This window comes from Ciconia boyciana, chromosome 1, assembly GCF_034638445.1.
Source record: "Ciconia boyciana chromosome 1, ASM3463844v1, whole genome shotgun sequence".
In the NCBI taxonomy this organism is placed as follows: Eukaryota; Metazoa; Chordata; class Aves; order Ciconiiformes; family Ciconiidae; genus Ciconia; species Ciconia boyciana.
Window position 1 is genome coordinate 207,871,224 of NC_132934.1, and position 19,135 is coordinate 207,890,358.

Consider the following 19,135-nt stretch of genomic DNA (forward strand, 5'->3'; position numbering starts at 1 on the left):
ATGTGGCCTGATCCTGCTAGCCTTGCTTAGGCAAAATGCCACTGATGGATACTCCACAGTATTGGGGCTCATCAGAGGAAAGGGAATGCTTTGGAGCGAGGTGACAAGCACCGAGGGGTGAATGCTGGGTATAGCTTTCCAGCCTGGCTGGCAGAGCAAGCACAGCCCGGCATGCCCCAGAGGAGTTTGCAATTCTGTGAGACGCTGCTCCCACCGAGACCCCAGCCACCAGAGAAGGCTTGTTCGACCTCCTGCTTACAGAGGGGCACTTCGATATCTCAGAGAGAAGGCCAGAAAAAATTGTGAAACGTGGCCTGCATGGTAATTGATTAAGTGTGATGCCTTTTAGTGTCCCCTGATGCTGCACGTAGGACAACAAGCCCTGTGCACCACCCTTGGGAACAGGAAATAGCACCTACAAACTTTAAACAGGGAGAAGAATAAGGGGCAAGTTCGACATTTGATTCCTGGTGGTAGGCACTACCTAGGCAAATATTTGTAAAAGATAGCTCTGGCTCTTTGAACAAGGAAAGGAAGCGGAGGGCCAGGGACCTGCCCAAGGTCAGCCAGCCAATCTGCGGCAGATCCAGAGACCTTTGTGTCCCAACCCAGCCTCCACGCTCCAAACAGTGCCGCATCTCGCCAAGAACCAACAGCTTCACACCTTGCTCTGCCTGTGTTATGTTTTCTTTCTTCTCTGTGCCTGGGCCTTGCTTTGAAATCCTGGTTGTTCTCCCAACTTCCTCAATTGTGTTTCTAATTTCCTTTTATTGTAGTGAGCAGTGCTTCTGGGTGCAGTTGCTTGGGTCACTGAGTCCAAAGCATCTGAGATCTAGCAATAATGTCAACCTTCAAAACATTTAATCAGCAAGTCTTTCCTCTCGCCAATTGAAAATGCCATAAAGCTGATATGCTCCTTTGCTACAGACAACCTGAAGTCCGTGATTACCACCAGGGACTGGCACACAAATAAGCATTTCATGAAGGCCAGAAGTTGCTTCTCCATAACATATGTAAACACTGGGATTTCTGAGACATAGTGCTATACTTGGAATATAAGGAGTAGGACACATTAATACCTGGTATATTGTTGACTTAAGTTTCCCATACATCAGAAGAGATAATGAAGCTAACTAACATTTGGATGAGGGAGAAAGCAAGCCATATTTTCCCATGGATAAGTTCTGGTTACAGGTATAATATGACTTGACACAGTTTGCTGAAAGCTGAAGGATTTTCCATTGACTTCTCTGGGCTTTGGACAGGCACATAGTTTGGAAGGACCAAAATGGCACCAGCCTGATATAGACATTTCAAAACCCCACTGGGGAGGTTTTACTTCTGTTTTTCACAGTGTTTCCTTAGTGGGAACCAGGTGCTCCAGTAACAGTACAGAAACCTCATAAAATCCCACATCAAGCCTTGCTTATCTAAATATGAAAAACAGCTCCTGCTCTGCGATACTTTCTGATCTACATTTTACCTGAAGCCTGCAGATAATTTGCAAAGATGCACTCAGCTCTGTACATCGGCCGCCCACTCTCACCTGCCCACTCCCTGGCACGCAGGAGAGATGATCAGCAGAGGGAGAGAGGAAGGAGAGCTCCATTCTGCAGAGGAGCTCCCAGAAACTTCTCTTTTACTGTAAAAATAACTGCTTAGCACAATCCTCCTTGTCCCAGATTTTCCTTAGAGTCCTCTTTTTTTCTGATCTGACGTGCAGAACATCAGCCATGCTGAGGCAGCTGATAATTGCACCCACGTTGCTCATACGTGGCCTCACATCATCCTTGGGGGTCTACTGTATCCCTGGTGCATTCACTTTGTCTCCTGCTTAACCAAGGAGCCTCCTTGAGGCACAGAGCATCTCTGGCTGCTTGCTGGGCTCCTTCCCTGCCCACCAGCAAGGGAGGGCTGAGCTAAGGTCTCTGCATGCCATATTTCTGTGCTCTAGAGCCCGGCCAAGCAGCTGACCAGGGCTCCTGCACCCATGCTGGTGCTACCTGGGGCTGCCAGGTGGTTTCCCATACACGATGCACAGGCCCCTGGTGCGATCCGCTACTGCAAACACAACAGCCGTAACAAAGAGCAGCGACAAGTGCATTTCTTCCCAAAACTTAGGTTAGATCTGGTCTCTTCATATTTAGAGCTTTAAGCTGCGGCCATTTGTGCCTTTTCTGAGTGTCTTTCACTTGAAATCAATAAACACAGTCCACACACTTAATGTTTCCAGTGTTTCCACCCAATGTTTCCAATGTTTCCAGGATGAAAATTCAACACAGGGCAGGGTTTTGGTTTTTTGAAGCAAGAGGGTCCAGTGTTGGGATGGAAAGGTCTTGTGGACGTGGGAAGCTTTGCAGCCCTTCCCAAAGAGAAATGGCCTCCGAATTAATTTGGAGACGTTTGCTAGTGAGACCACTCTGCCAGTAGCCTCAATGGCCGTGCTGTGGCTCGGCACATGGCAGCAGCCTGTTTTATACAGGTCTGCCAACAGCTAATGGGCACCACTCAAAAAGTAGGACGGATATTTTGCTGGTGGCCTGCTAGGGCCATCAGCCATCTGGAATGAACCATAAAGCCATCGCTGATAAGGTATGTGGGTGGTCCAATACAGGCAGAATAGTAAATAATGAGACCATTATACAAAGCAATCAGGATCCATTCAAACAAAATACGCTTTAATAAAGCCTGATTTGTATCTGCTGGTACACGGAGCAAAGCTCAGATGATTTCGGGCCAGAGCTGTGGAGCATCTCTCCAAAGCATGTAGCAAGAGGGGTTAAATGACCTTTGGGTATTTAAACAAGAGAATGATGATTACAACAAGGAAGGTGATTTTACCTCTTCATACGGATTTGATGAGATCAGTACCATAAAACTGTATTTGAGTTAAATGTCAGCATTTTTAAAGGGCTTTTGAAAGAATTGTAGAGGTGGCAGAAAATACTCACACAAACTATGTGAGGGTAAGGAGAAATTCCCACAACGAGAATTATGTGAGTCTTGCGCTGTTCAGTTCACCAGGAAGAAAACTGAGAGGCAGCTCTGACTGGAGTGGGTAAGGACCCTCGCCAAGAGAAATGGGGGGTCTCAGCTGGCTATTGTGCTCAGCAGGAAAAGACATGAAAATCTGGAAACCTCTGCTCAGATGAATGAAAAGGGAATCAAAATGCACAAGGCGTGCTTTATCCAGATGTAAGCAACTGGCCTCAAACAGAGATAGCGAGGTGATTGCTCAGTGGCCTGGGACACGCGACAGACCAGACTGTTTGAAAAAATGCTAGACAAGCTTTAAGCCCAATTAGCTGACCTTCACCTCCAAACCCGACATTGGGGATTGCTCCATGCAGTGACAGACACTGCTGCAGTCTGTGGGAGGCGAGGAGAGGGTGTAGAGCAGGGTCTGGACAGGGCCCGGAGGAAGAGCAGACCCACGTCTGAGACCCACAGCGTCAGTCCTCCGGGTCTTGCAAATGCAAACAGCAAAGCTTGGGAAGCAATTAGCAATGCTTTTTTTTTTTTGTCCTTGCAAAACAGGAATGAATACATTTTATATCAAGTATATCAAGTATATTTATATCAAGTAGCTGAAGATGTTTCTTACCTGGCAAGGGGCTAAATTTCTCGTGCTGTGGTGGAAGGGGTCCTCAGCAGTGAGGGCAGAAGAGGGGGTTTCTTCTGCCTGCGATGCAGAGCACAGGACCCCGGCTTCTCTGGTACACCCTGCGCTGCTCTTCTGGATCAGTTCCAGCACTGTCTCACATTAACAAACTTCAGAAGCAATTGTTGGGCAGAAATCAGCACATGAGTGTAGATGGGGCTGTCAGTGTGACCTAAGTGGTACAAACAGGAGCTTGGGGATCCTTCACTGGATTAAAACTAGATACCTAAGCTGATTCTGAGCTGGCACCCTGCATCTCAGATGGGAGTTATAACGCAAGGGTGAAAGCAGCACCGACAATAGCCTGGGGAGGTTTTCCACCAATTAAGCAAAGATTTTGCTGTGCATTTCTGTGTATAGCTTCATACAATCAACCTGGGAGATGCCCAAGCTCTTGAACAAGAATTATTTCCCGTGTTTGCTGTGCAGTACACACTGATGAAAAATCCAGCGCAGGCCAGTAAAATATCTGAAACAGCTAAATTGATGCCGATTCTTCCTGCCAGTACAATCAAGCAAGTAAACTCCTGTTTGCCTGAAGCTGATGGCAATAGGCAGAGTATGTTTTGCTGTGGTGGTTTAGGAGGACAACAGTTAAAGAAGTATCTGAAGGCTGATAGGACTCAGAGTTCACAAACTCAGAGCAGTGCAAATAATGTCCTCTCCACTTCCCCCAACCTGTTGGTGAGGACAACAACTGCCCTCCTGTCTTATACACAGTAATTATGGGGCTCCAGGTCTATACTGCCAGCACATGGGTTAGTAACCAGGTCCTCTTGCTCCAGCTGGGGCCATCTCTTCTCCCACCAACTCTGTCTGAGCAGCTCAGGAGCTGGGCAGAGCTCAGCACTGACCCTCTGCCACACTTGGTTGAATTTCATCTTTAAAAGTGGGATGTTAGGGGCTGAGGAGACATCTCACTGCCCAGCCCTCGCTGGTAATACCATGCCATTGAGTCTGCACCTGTACAGGAATAAGACAAATGCTTGAAGGATACACAAGTTAGTCCCAGTTCCCACAAGACAACACGGTTTCCTTCAAAGATCATCACACATGCATGCCAGTTAGGTCAAGAAGTGGTAACATTCATCAGAACTAATGCAACCAGCTTGGATGAGAAGGTTACATGGCCATCCTGCACCCTACCAAAATCCCTATATGTCCTATGGGGCAGAACCTAGCTGTCCACACTGCTGCCTCCCTGCCCCAGCTCTGTCCTGCAAAGTTGGGTCTACTGTAGTTAAATTGGCTGTTAAAATCAGAGACATTTCCTTCACGCTCCTTAAAAAACCTGCCTCCAGCACATGCTGATCCCCACTGTGGCTGCTACCCCTTTCCCAGGCATTAAATGACCATATTTACCTTGGTATGTGGTTCCCTTTTCCTCTACTTTTGGCCTTCAACTCTTTGTGTCTGCTCCAGAGTAGGAATCACTGACAGATCTTCTTCCCCGTGAACCCGGAGCCAGCTGGTATTCAGGTGGCAGCACAAATTTTGCTGTTGTAAGTCACAGGAAACTCAATTCAGAGAGGACCACAGTCAATATTAACCACAGGCAATATTGCAGACTAGGATTTGTATGCATTTTCCTTAGGCGAGCCATCTGCAGATGGAGATGGGCTTCTCTCGTTCTCTAAGCCCCAGAAGGGAACATATGGCTCAATGACTGCAAAATAGGGCTCCAGATTCAATTTTTTTCTGTCAACCTAGAGGGATTTTTATCCAGATTTAGCCGGGGTCATCTGCACTGGGACCTTGCCTAAACTAGATGATGTTGGCGCTGATGGTTTCTATTTGGTCTGTTCCTCAAGATCCTGTTGTAACTTCCAAAGGCACAAAGCAGGGACAGATTCAGTGGGTGGGCTTAGGAGATTTCAGCTTTCTTAACAGATCACATCAGGGACATGGTCCTATTTGTATCTTCCCTGCTTGCCTCCAGTTCCTCAATACCATCTGTTAGACTTAAGAATCAAGATGGGAGCTGCGGTGAGCTACCAGGGAAACAGGAGATGGAAGACCACAAGGTGGTCTTGCACCTTTCCCCAGCCAAAATCCCACTCTTCAGACCCTTCCTCACCAAGTGACTCAGTGTGGCGAGATGTCCTGTTGCCCCATGGGTATGAAAACTCACCTCCTTCCTTCTCACTAGGGCTGTCTCCAGCCTGACCTGTGCAGTTTACCAATGTCTAGCTCTCAGTGAAACAAGGCCCTTGCACCCTTCACCCTGTGTCTTCAGCAAACTAAAACTGGGGGCAGAATGGGCTATAGGTGGGTGTTCGAGAGAGGTGACTGGCAACAGCATGGTGATCATTGAAATGAAAGCTCTTGGGTCTTTCTTGTTTCATATTCGTCACTAAGCACCAGCATCTACCAAAGCAGAACTGGTAAAATGAATGTTTCCAGTGCTGTCCTGGGCCCAGCTGCCTCTGTCTTATCCACTATTTACGGCAAACAGACACGCACCACTCTGGCTGGAGCGGAGACAAGGATGGTTGTGTGAGGAAAGGAGTAAGAGCCTGCTTGCATGGTGCCTTCCTTACCAGAGGGATTTGGGGGTTGGAGGAGCACAAGGTGAAGTGCCTCCTGTTCAGGACAGTGCACCAGCAGAAGGCACAAGTCAGTCAGTGTAACCCATACGCTTTCATGGCTGAATGGCTCCTGCCCTTGACCCAGGGGTGCGAGCTCGGCCCTTCATCTTGGTTTGTGCTGATGGTCACTGCAGGCAGTTGCACCACAGAGCCTGGACTGGATGTTCAAAGTGGCTGGGCAGCATGGTAACCACTCTTCTCTTCAGGTGCCAGTATGTCTCCACCACATTAGCTCATTAGCCTGCTAGGCTTGGGATATCCCTTTGACCGATCAGGCAGTTGGTATAAACAAACTACTGTCTGAGAAGGTTTAGAAATAAACTTCTCTCGCAGTAGATTCTTCCTAACAGGGTTTCTTACACCTTCTTCTGAAGTAGCTTAAGTTGGTTTTCGTTGGTGTTCCCTCACCTGTGCCAAAATCACAAAGTGGGAGAGTCTAAGTATTCATGCGGATGATAAGAGTGACTATCCAAAATGGGTGATGCCCTTTCTCACCTTAGTAACTGCTTGGGCTACGTTTAGCAAACTGCCATGTCAGCAACTGCTGCCTCTTGACTACTGTCACCTCACCTCTGTCCTGAGGGATGAGCAGAGAGCAGAGGGAGAGTGGGGGACCCAAGAGCACCACGGTCATCCGAGTCTGTAGGATGAGGCACCCACCCAGGCACCCTCAGAAGAAGAGCAAAGTAGGGATTCCCCAAAGACCTCACGTTTATTGTGCTTCCCCCCACATCTGCTGGACCACTCTGCGTTCATCCCACAGGGTGGAAGAACACACTGACCCCAAACCATATTCCAAGCATTCCACCACTTAAAAAGTTTTAAAAGAAATAGTAACAGCTAAGCACCAAGCACCAGATCCTTTGTGATGATTTAACTGAAGGAATACCAGACATGTAACGGGATCTCTAACTGCAGTCTGCAAAAACATTGGCAGTATAGGCCGAGATCTTCAGTTTATGTTCTCAGGTTGCCACAATATAATACACTCCTTTTTCTTCAGTAGCGCAGAGATAAACTGTGTTTGTGGGAGTTGTTATTCCTATTTAGCTTTCTGCACTGGTGATGCAGCCAAGCGGGAATGCATAGGGCTGCAGGCAGTCTTAATTTCTTGAGCCAAACCTGAACTCTATAAAATAAGACTTGGACTGGCAGTGTTTATATAGGACAGCATGTGGTCCTTCTGCTCTGGTATGTGAGGTAAGCATCAAGACTTCTCAGCTCTGTAGAGAGGAAATAGGAAATACTTTAAATGTATGTATCTTTACTTTCATTTCCTTTATTTTTTGGATTATTACGTGTAGCCACAAATTTTTACATTTGTTACAGCCTGCTACTTCTAGCAGAGACCCAGGCTTTCAATGTTTCCAAAAGTTTCTTGAAGTATTTTGGTTTTCTAATAGTTTTCTCTTCCTGCAGGCGAAATTTCAGCACGTATCTGCAATGGCTTCACATGGTCTCAGAACTGCATCTTACCTTCTGTCCATGTCTCATTCAGCCCCATAACTGTAATGCTAGGGTAAATACCCTGAGGTCAACACAGTTAATTACTTTTGGTGGAACTGGGATCAATATCTGTCCTTCATATGCACTTTCCACTCTCTGTTGAAGAATTCTTTATGGGCTGCCAGGGTCTCTTCGCTGGTGGGCTGGCTTTAAAATGTTTCTCTTCTTGGTAGTAAACTGCCTTTTCCAGTGTTTCCTCTGGTAATATCTAGATTTTGTAGGCCACCTTCATAGGTGGTCTAATTTAGGCCAGATGCGCACACTTGTTAACGTGTCCGTGATGATATATAAAAGCTCTACATTTAGAAATGCCTAATAGGGTATTTCTATAGTAAAAATTAAAAAGAAAAAAAAAAAGAAAAGTAAAATAAAGCTCTGTTCTATAAGTGCGTGCGACACAAGTAAAAGATTAACTCCGAAAAAGGTGGCTGTTGGTGACTGCTGAAACCAGCATCAAGTCTTAGGTGCAACAAGCTTGTGGGAAGTCACCCTGATAGGAAATAGCCTCAAACACAGATGCCCAGTTCAGTGCTGTAGAAGCTCAGAGAAGCTTTGAGATCCAGGCTCAACAAATCACTCCAGGTTTGGTTGTCATATTCGTTGGGATAACACCTCAGGAAACCCAGGGAAACAGAGTGATGCATTTCTGTCCGTCCCATTTGAAGCATTCCAGTTGTAATCTTAAAAATCCTCTTCAGACAAGCCATTGCTGACCACAAGAAAATACTTACTGCAGTTGCTGAAAATACTCTGCAGTCTTGCCGAGTCTGTGTCCTTTTGAGATGATGGACCAAATCTGGCCTCATCCTCAGTAAGGAGAGAGTTTGTGAATGCTGGCTAGTAAGCTCAACTTTGCACACCTGTAGAGCTTAGCTACCTAAAGAGACCGCTCCAGTCCAAGTGACAGTAGGTATGAGACTGAATCGACTGCAAATTGCAGTAGGGCTTTGTTCTCAGCTGTATTGGTGTAAATCTGGAATATCTCTACAATTCCCTTGGTGCAACCCAAGCTGACTGCTATGAACGGGATTAGATTCTGTACGGTTTGAATGGTCATGGATTACCCCAGACAAAATGGAAATAATTGAAAACATCCATATATACTTATCTGCTCTCTCAAAATGTCCCCACTGTGTATTAAGCAGGCAAATGCTTCTTTTGTAGTATTTGCAGGGCACAGGAAGTCAGGAGGGTCTCTACATCCTTTCACATTAATTTGTGACACTTGGTTTTCCTCCTCAGAGATGTTTCCCACTCATTCGATTTAGCAGACTGGACTTATTTGCTGTGCGGTGCCACATGATCCATCTCCACTCCTTACCCATCAGATGTAGCAGTTGTCCTCTGGCAACCTGTTAATGAAGAAACACTCAGATAAGAGAGCTCATCATGCTGCATGGAAATCTCCTGATCTGTACACTCTCATCGGATGTGATAGAGAACCACTGCAGCAGACTTTCCGAGACATCCAGCTGGTTCCCAAAGGACCATTCTGGATGGCAGAACTATCCTACCTGGTGCACAGCTTCTGTGAAAGTGTCTTCATGGTGGCACAGGAGGTGAGGTGAACTGCTGTTCATGAAATGCATGAAATTCATTAAGTAGCAAATACTTCCCAAGCTGTAACCACCTAAGCCCCCAACACACGTATGTGGGAGGGGAAGGCTGACATCCTGTGATACCAGAACTCAGACATTCCCCAAAATGTCTTAAAGTCTTGGAAAATTTGAGTTGCCCTCCATATCATGAAGGTCATGGTGAATGTACTTGAAAGAAGCCAGAAGAAGGGCAGAACATGGGGTCCCAGCCCACTTTAACATTTTAATGATTTTCCCTTAAAGGACATAGAGACTGAAAAACAAGATCTAGGTAAGAATATCCCAGGGTTTGCAATACTTGAAATTCCTGAAAACTTTGCGACTTAATTTTTTCCTTCTAAAGCCAGGAAATAAATCACCAGCCTTAAACTCACCCTTTCTTACCCTACCCCACCTCAACTGGGGTAGTCTAAACTTGTATCTGGAATAAATCAAGTAACTGGTTTACAAGGAGACCTTTTTTTCTTGCCACTGCTCTATCAGCACTCGTGGGGAGCTAGAAACAAAACCAGAATAAAACCATGAACTTAACTCAGGTCTCTCAACTAAACAGAACAAAAGGATGAAAACATCACCTGGCTGGCTACTCAACAGGGACTCCCTGAGCTAGCCTCCATGAGCTCTCAGCACATTCTTTTTCCTTAAAGTGGTCTTCAGCTGCCATAGATTGGTGTAGCACTGTCTTAATTTACCCCAGATGAAGATCTCCCTTTCCCCCCCCTTTCTCCCTTCCCTTCACCACAAATTTTAACCAAGACCAGACTCTTAGAGCCTCTGGCACCATTCCTGTAAGCCTGCAGAATTTACAATATTCTGAAGCTGTGGTAAACAGAGTCTGAAGATAGCGATGTTCACTGCTGATCCAGCGAGGATTCACAATATAGCAGGAGCCTTATGAAAAAACCATGTGAGCAGAAGCAAATGACTGTAACAGCACTGCATCGCTATACTACTTTCTCACATTCAAGCTATGATTTGTAAAATACTCGGTTGCCCAGATGGCTCACAGAACCGAAAATACTCAAAAATACCATTTCAGGATTTTAAAACTATGAATTTTCTACATTACTCTTACCTTTTTTTGTTCCCTACATATTATACTTAATTGCACTAATAATATATATAGCTATTATTTTTCCCCTCCTGCTTCCATGTCCTTTTAGTAATTTTCTATACATATGGTAAGTGTTGGGTTTTTTAACCAATGCTCTTTGTCAAATTAAGCTTGATATAACTCCCTCAACTTCAGTGATTTTGCTGTCTGTGAGCTGAGATGGTGTAGGGAGGTGGTAGAATAATGTCAATATTTTATACTCTTTCTGTCCCCTGACTTCCATAATCCTACATATTATTCAAACTACACTCCCAAAGTGCTACTATGCCTCGTGTCCTCCTAAAGACTGAGCATACGCCTGAAATCCAACCTCTTTTGTGACGGTCCTTTTCTCACATTTTAGCACTGAGCTGTAAATTTAAGCAGAGCTCTGGACTAACACTGATTTAATAATGATAACACTTCATACTCTTACAATGCTCTGCATTTCCAAAGGACTGTTTAAGCAATAATTAACTCAGCATGGGTGTCAGAGTAAAGCAGGTGGGTCGGTATTTGCTGTGACTACCCGACAGAAGGGGAAAGCGCAGCCGTGAGGCTGAGCAAGCTGTGGCAGCACTCCCTGCTCCCGCTCCCACGTGCAGGATCTGGTCCCGCTGCGCCCCTGAGCTGAGCCGTGCTTCGGCAGTGCTCCTGGGAAGCAAGCAGAGCAAGCAGCCCCAGCAAAGCCCTGGAGGATGCAGCTCTCCATTGCCACCCAATGCAACTGGTGCATGACATGGTGTTGGGCCACTTGCATCTTCTGTGCATCCATCCTTGTCCAGAAGACAAGGAAGGACACTGTCCTCATTGAAAAGGAAAAGAAAAGCCACCGGATAGAGAAGGGATTCCTTCTGTCAGGATAGGGGTATATAAAATATTGTGACAAGATATAACTTGCTCAAACAATGGGAAAAACAGCACAGCAGATGGTTGAACATGGGCTAAACACTAGCAATGATAAGTTTCAAATGTCAGGGTAACCGGGGAAACATCCTCAGACAGGATCCCACAAGACTTTTTCTTGACTTTCTGTTATTTAACATTTTTAACTATGACGTGGAAAGAAAAGCTATTTAGTAAAGTTGATAGCATAAATATAAGTGTAATAGCAACTAATGAGGACAGCACACCACTGACAGAGTAAATATCTAACGACAATTGGTTTTATATACAAGCTGGGGGATGCTATGGAAAACAATTACTAAGGCCACGCATGGATAAATAAAAAGTTGTAGCCAAAAGCAAATTAAGTCAAAGTGATTGAACGAACACAGAAATGCTGAGTAGGAGTCCAGAGGTTATAGTGTCTCTGGCATGATTGTCCAGCTTTGGTGACAACATTTTAAGAGCAATTTCAAAAAATTGGATAGGGTTCAGAGAAAAGCTCTGGGAACAACTAAAGGACTTAGAAACATGGTGGAAGACTCAAAGAGTTCAGTCTTTTTGGCTATAGAAAAAGAGTTTAAATGGTGCCTTGATGATGCCTTATAAGTTCCTCCCATGCAGGAATTGGAACAACAAAGGGTTCACTAGTCTCGTGGACAAACCTCCAACATGAACCAATGTCTATAAGCTCACATTTGACACATTCAGAGTAGAAAGATGAATTTTAATAGTGAAAGGGTTAATCACCAGAACAGCTCACTAATTGTTATGGAGAATTCTCTATCAAAGAAAAATTTAAAATCAGGGCTCATGTTTTTTTTAAAAGTCATGCCCTAGTTCTGGTTAATTCATGGGAGTTAACAGCTTTATAGATTCTGGTTTCAGTGAGGGACCAGAACTTGTAGTAAGGCCTGTGTTACGCAGGAGATCAGACACCTGATATAATTTCTAAGCCTTACAGTCTCTTAAATGAGAAACCCAGCAGATGGCTATTCTCCAATTATGTGAGCACTGGGGTTTGTAGGTGTATCCTGAACGGTAGCTATCTCCCAAGGTAAGGCTTGGCTGATAAGGAACAACTCCCTTCCTTCTCAAAGCACTTAAAAGCATGAAAAGTTAGAAATTCAGTGGATTCAGTGAACTAATTTGGGCTTTTTAGGATAAAGATCCATTTTAAAAGTGGGATAAATTTCACCATCAAAAAGTTAGCGGTGGAATTCAGTTGCAGGTTGAGACATCTTTATGAGGCAGTCTGCCACGTAAGGTGCACGTGAGCTGGGTGTCTAAGCTCCCCTATAGCATTGAGATCTAGAGTCTTGATTCACGTGGGCAGGTATTTGAGATGTCCCAGGCTATCCTGCCTATCCTCCAGCTGCTGCTCCAGAAGGTCTCAGCTCTGCCTCCTACCTACCCGCCCTGCGTGGATATCTTGATATTGTAAATCAAGTCAAATGGCACTGCATGTCATGTGTAGACAACCAAATCTTACCCCAGCCAATGGAGCCTAGAGACTGATTCAGATTACCTTAAAGTAGATATCTGTATGTGCCCACCTGAATCTCTCTCCAAGCTCCATCGATTGCACTGATTAGATCTCCCCTGATTACAGTGAGAGTTCAGACGCCCAACTCCCATGTAGTTAATATCTAACAGTACGTGTCTGAATCTGCAGCTGCACCCCACCCTCAAGGTTTGGTTTGGTTTGGTTTGGTTTGGTTGTCCATCATAAACATCTTGCGTCATGTGATGTGTCTTTGACTGTCCTGCCTGCCTTCCAGCCATCACTCATTAGGGCACTCATGCAGGTGTCTCACATGCCCTCAAGAGTCTCAAATGGCAAAAAACGTTGTTTTGAGGCAACCAAATCACAACTTCGTACTCAGTGTAAGGTATTTGTCTAGGTTCTCTAGACTACTGATGAAGAACAAGAAGTACATTCAGAAGGTGATCAATCCCATCTGTTTTAGGCAGCTCTCTTAGGATCACTTGTCTTACAGCACACCAGCTTCACAATGTGCTATTGGTTTAATCTAATCTTGAACATTACATGCAAAACATTTTGTACAACTGTATTTTGCTCACTTCCTATCCATGTCATCTTGTCCGAGAACCTGCCTCACATTGACAGAACAATTTCCTGTAGTCCAGCAATTGGCCAAATCAGTCAAATCTGAGTTGACATTTGCAACTTTTTTTTTTTCTCCCCTTCAGCAGGATGGGAATAAATTGCTGAGTGCATGCAAATGGCTCCATGCATGTTATAAAGGAGGTATGAAAAAGGGAAACTACTCAACAAAAGGCAAGCATTTGGGGAAACATTAATTTCTGTGGTTAAGCCAAAGCCCACACTCAAAAGCAACAAGGTACAACAAATGGAAAACAGCAAAACAAAATGGAACAAGGAACCCTTTGGTGGGATCCTTCGTCTCATGACGGGCCTTCGTGCAGAGACTGTCCAGTGCTCCAGCTGCAGCTGAGTCGTGCCCAGCATCGGTTTGACACGGGGAGAGGGCAGGATACAGCCACGGCAATGCCGCGCCAGCCCAGGAGCCTTCCAGCCCATTAGTCCAGCTAGTTGTCAGACAGACCCCCCCAGCCAGGTCTGGGCTAGGCGTGCTGAGCAGACTCGCCGATGAAGCCTTCGCTAGCTCATTTCAGAGCGCAGACATGCCCTGTGCGTTCAGTCCTGGCCCTAGCAGACGGAAATAACGCTGAGAGCAGTTCCATGGCCCTCGGCCAAGAGTTATATCATTCAATTATTTTTAATAGGAAATGTATGTCTTCATTTGCTTGCTGGCTTCCAAGCTTTTAGAGCTCCTCACTTTGTTCACAAGCTTTCTCTTCAACTTTAAAAATTAGACATTCTCTTAAAAGGCAATCCTTGATAATAATGCAAGATCACTTGGCTCCAGAAGCCAGAGCTTTAAGACAGCAGATACTACAAGATTAACCAGCAAAATATTGAGCTCTTCCTGCCAGGCACCCACTGGTGTCAATGTGGAGGAGGGATGAAGAGAAGTGGGCCCACAGTCCTAAACCCAGACATGGGCTCATGTGCGAACTGCAAATCTCCTGTCCTCTTTTACCTCCTGAGCTAATGATATGTTGAACCTGTTTTGATTTTAGACATTTCTGCAGATCTTGCATGCTAGCAGCCTCCCATTTGCACCAGTTATTTTCTAAACTATTATGTGCATGTCCAAGTACCTGAAACACATACACATATTTATGAAAGAGAAAGGGAGAAACAAAATTTCCCTCCTGCCCAGTTGGTTGAGACTAGTTTTTCATGATTAGCAAAACAAGGCCTTGATAAACTACAAAATGCAGCGATCAGGACTCTGATAATCTGCATGCTGAAAGCGGCACACAAAGCTATAAATACAGAACGGGAAAAACCAGTGATCTCAGCAAGGCAACTGCCAGTAGGTGAACTAATGAAGCAGACACAATATTAACGTCAATTCTGCAGTCCCATCTGAGTGCTGATAGAAATAGGAAAGGCCATTATCAGATTGACATCATCTCAGTCCTTGCAAGTACACTTCTAGGGGAAAACAAGCCAGAAGGGTCTGCCGAGATTAATGGCTCTTTGCTCAGGAGTTTTCTCAGTGTTTAGAGAAACTGCTTTCTGAATTATGGAGGTTAAAAGTGGGTGATTGTGCTAACACAGCTCTGAGGAGCCTTACAAACGTATGCCTAGACTCCACTTGCAATGCACTCCACTGGCAGCGTAAGGCACAGCGTAAAGATTTTATTGGCACAAATACTTGACGCCACGTACCATAAATGGCAGAGCAATGTTTGGAGCCAAAGTCTCTTGAAGTCTGTGGAAATTTTTGGTTAAGACACTGACCAAATTGTGCAAGGCACCCTAAAAGGGGCCAATACCATTCTATGTCCCTCAGCTCTGACATGCATTTTGTGCATCTTCCATCCACAAAAGAAAAACTCTTCAGCTACTCGGTTGGAGAGGGTGATATTAACATCAAACATTTCTTACAGACACTTTTGTGTTAAGCTAAATCTTTGTTTCCACAAGTTCAACTGCACAGGACTAAAATCAAGAAAAAATATACATTTAATGACTTTTCAATACCTCTAAAAATCATGTATAGTAAGTTTTCTGGAGCTAAAAACATCATGACTTTAAGGCCCACTATGTCTCAACTTGTCAGTCAAAGAAGATGCCAGTGGTCCCTGAAGAAGGCTGAGAATTTATCTTTTCCAGTTGTATAAAATTCCCTTTTTCAGTCCTGCACGGTCACACAATAATTGGACTTCAAACCTGATTTTGGTCCAGGACTCAATATTGTCTAGCCTGCGTTTCTATGGGTAATTATATGGGGTGGGTGGGAAAGGAATTTCCCAACAGGGGGGAAGAAGGGAAGCAGTCTTGTGGCAGGTTGATCTCACTTCAAGGACCGGTGGCTGCTGGCAGCCTTGGGGAGGTTTTGGAGCACCCTTAAGAGATGGATTAGTGTGGCCAAGCACGGAGGAGGTGGTCAAAGGTGCACAATCAATTTATCAGGATCACTGCCACGGATTTTGTGTGTATGCACGTGTGTATTTACATGTATGTGTAATGTAGTACATTCACATTGTTGGTTGAAAGGATCATTGCCATCTAGCCAAATATTTCATAGTTTTTTATCGTCTGCTTAGCCTTGGATCGTCTGATACATTGAACCGTACCAGTAAGTGCTGTCTAATAGATTGCAGACCTCTGTGAAAAACCACTATCAGTGTTTCAGCAGCACACTGTACATGTGTCAGAGAAGTGCACTGTCAGCAGGATAGTGGCTGGGCATCTATCCACATTTTCCTTACTTTTAAAAGAGCCGGTGACCTTCCAGAAGCCTTGATCAAAACGGGATGAATGAAAACTAGGTTAGGCATTGTAGTTCTTGGTGCAGCTTCTTTCATTGTGCATAAAATGGTCTGCATGTCCATTTGCGGGCACAGAGACTGAGTTTGAGCACTTTTTGGGCACTTCGCATGAATTCATCCCCACACAGTCTGCTACTGTGCTGCCAAGAGCAAACTGCACCTTGTGTGACAAGCTTCCAGAAAAGGAGCTGAAAAGCTACAAAACAAACAAGTGAAAAAAATAACAAAATACACATCTAAAGCACAAAACTCAGCCAACATATCCAGATTGCTTTTCCCATTTGGTTCCTGCTCTCTCCGCTCTCCTGCAGCCTCGCTGTGTGAAGGTATGGGCAGAATGCGCCTGCTGCTACATTTTGGGTGTGTTTAGAGCCAACATGGATATAAAAAGCACGGGGTGCAGGGGGGAAGAGGCAGGAAGAAGTAGAACAAGAAGGAGGCTGAGGAGACGCAAAGTAAGCTTAGAGGGACTCTAGACACCTGGCGTTGGGAGCTTCTTCCCAGCACTGGGAAGTCAACAGCTGCCAAAACCATACTATCAGCACTACTGAGGGACAAGGCATGCCATGGAGGGATGGAAAAGGGACCATAAAGCATTCCTTCTGGGTCTGAAGTCCCCCAGAATCGGTGGAAATCCTTTTACTGATTTCACTCACCTTTGGATCAGGACTTTCATCCACTGAGGAGCACCAGCAGCGTCAAAGTTGGAACAAAGGCTGCAAGATTGCTAATTAAGTTGTTTGACACATTGCTGCGCCAGAACGGACCACCCAGCTCTACCAGAACTAGCTGAGCTTCTCAAAGTGGCCCATGTATTTGCCCAAGTGGTAATGGCTCAGGGATCACTAGGGACCAGAAAGCCTGATCGCCATTAAAAATCCTGCACCCTGGCTGGGCATAGCAACTGGTTCTAGCTACCCTTGCTGAGTGAGGAGGTATCGGACCATAAATCTCTTGCTGCTACTTATTCCCATATCTTGCATCTGGGATCTGCCTCATGTTTGTTCTCACAGGGTCAGCAGCTCTGCTTGTATTTCTGCCTGGGAAGGAGGCACAACCACCCCACCCTGCTATGGTAACTTGGTCTCTGACCTGCTGCTAAGCCTGTGAAATGCCTAGATGGTGACCCAGCAGTGAAAATCCAAAAAACAGACCTGACTGCTTCCTCCATTGTGCTCCCTTGCTGCTTCTGGTGGCTTTCCTCCCTCCCTGTGACACAAGCCAGGCATGGACTGGATGTGTGACCTATCTGCTGTCTCAGCGTGTGGGCCAGGGACAAGCTGGGAACATGTCACCTTGCAGGGCACCACATGCAGTGATCCTTGCTCAGAGGCATCCTCCCAGTCCCAGCACTGTGGCCTTCCCTCGACACCTGGTTTGGAGCAGCAATCCGCATAGGGACCAGCAGCAGGGTCCAGGTGGCACCACACAGAGCACTTCATAACCCCATCAGTGGCTTCTGAGGTGTACGGACTCCCTGACGGGTGCATGGAGGAACCCATGGGTGCACGGGTGCAGAGGGAAGGGTCTGCAAATGACTCAAAGTGATGTATTGCAGTCAAAACTGAAGAGATTTCTAGACTTTTTAAGGAGGCAGGCCACGCTTAAAGAGTCCCTGGGATAAGAGGTCCCTGGCTTTGGAGGAGCTCAGCGTATTGTTGAAATAGAGATGATAAATGCAGTCTTCAGAGCTTGCTAACAAAGTTGGAAGCACAGGAGCAGGCACAGTCCTTAGCACACTACGGGACTTACATGGTACTTTCACCAGTAGGTCTCAAGGCCCTTCATGATGATTATCCCCACTCACAGATGGGGAAACTGAGGCAGGGACAGTGGCAGCTCACGGCCACCCAGCAGTCTGGCGAGCACAAGGAGGGGGAGCAGCAGGCTGCCACACTCAAGCCTTCTGCTAGGAGATATGGTAGCAAAAATAGGCAAGCCTAATTTGTCTCGTCCTAAAGGGAAAGCACCCCTTTGGGCTTTACTCCTGTGTCTAGCACTACAGATCAAAACAGATCCTCCTTGCTCACTGCATCCCAGCACAGAAAGGAAATATTCCTTTTGTAAAGCCGTTAGCTCCAGAGTCTGCATCAATAAAATGTAAAAGAGTTGCTGGCAGGAACAGCATGAGCTGCCCAGGCTTTCTGAGGCATCAGGATTACCTGCAGCTACCCAGGGTAAAGCTCAAGGTGCTACTGAAATGAAATCACCCAGTCGGGGTACAGTGCCAGTCACACACACAGTTTCAAGGAAGGGTTATTTAGAAACCATGAGTCAGGCTGCAGGTATTGTGCCGTTCAGTTTTGTTTGGTGTCCTTTAAAGCACTCTCTATAAGGATATGGCAGGAAGAAAATAAAGAGGGGAAGATCAGAGGTAAAGGAAGTCTTTCAGAGCAGGAGAGGATGAATCACAGGTAGCTTGGTCAGAAATGAGTGGTCTAGAGCGCAGGCTCCCAAGTGCTTTTTCCCTTATATCCTCAAAGCCAATGGTTCCTGTGCTCCAATGGGCCAGGTATCGCTCCAAAATGGGTTACGTACTTCCAGTGGTATCGGTACCACATGCTGGGCTCGTTAGGTAATGGACCACTCTTACAATGCAAGCAGCAAATGAAGTTTGTTGAAATAAAGAAGATGGACTTTTTTCAAAGGAATTTATTTGTACAATGGCTAAGCAGCCTGTGGAACTTAGAGATAGCATTATGTCAACAAACTTAGCAGAATTAAAAATCTCAAAGCCTTTTTATTGATGAGTGCACCACCTGCAATTAGCAGAACAACTGCAATTCCTAACAAGCACAAACAGCCTCCACTTCAGGATATTGCAGCCAAGCTCAGGTAGACTTGGAAAGAACATTATTTCTTTTCCTGCAGAAGTGGCTAAAACATTATAAAATTATTTTGTCTCAAACGA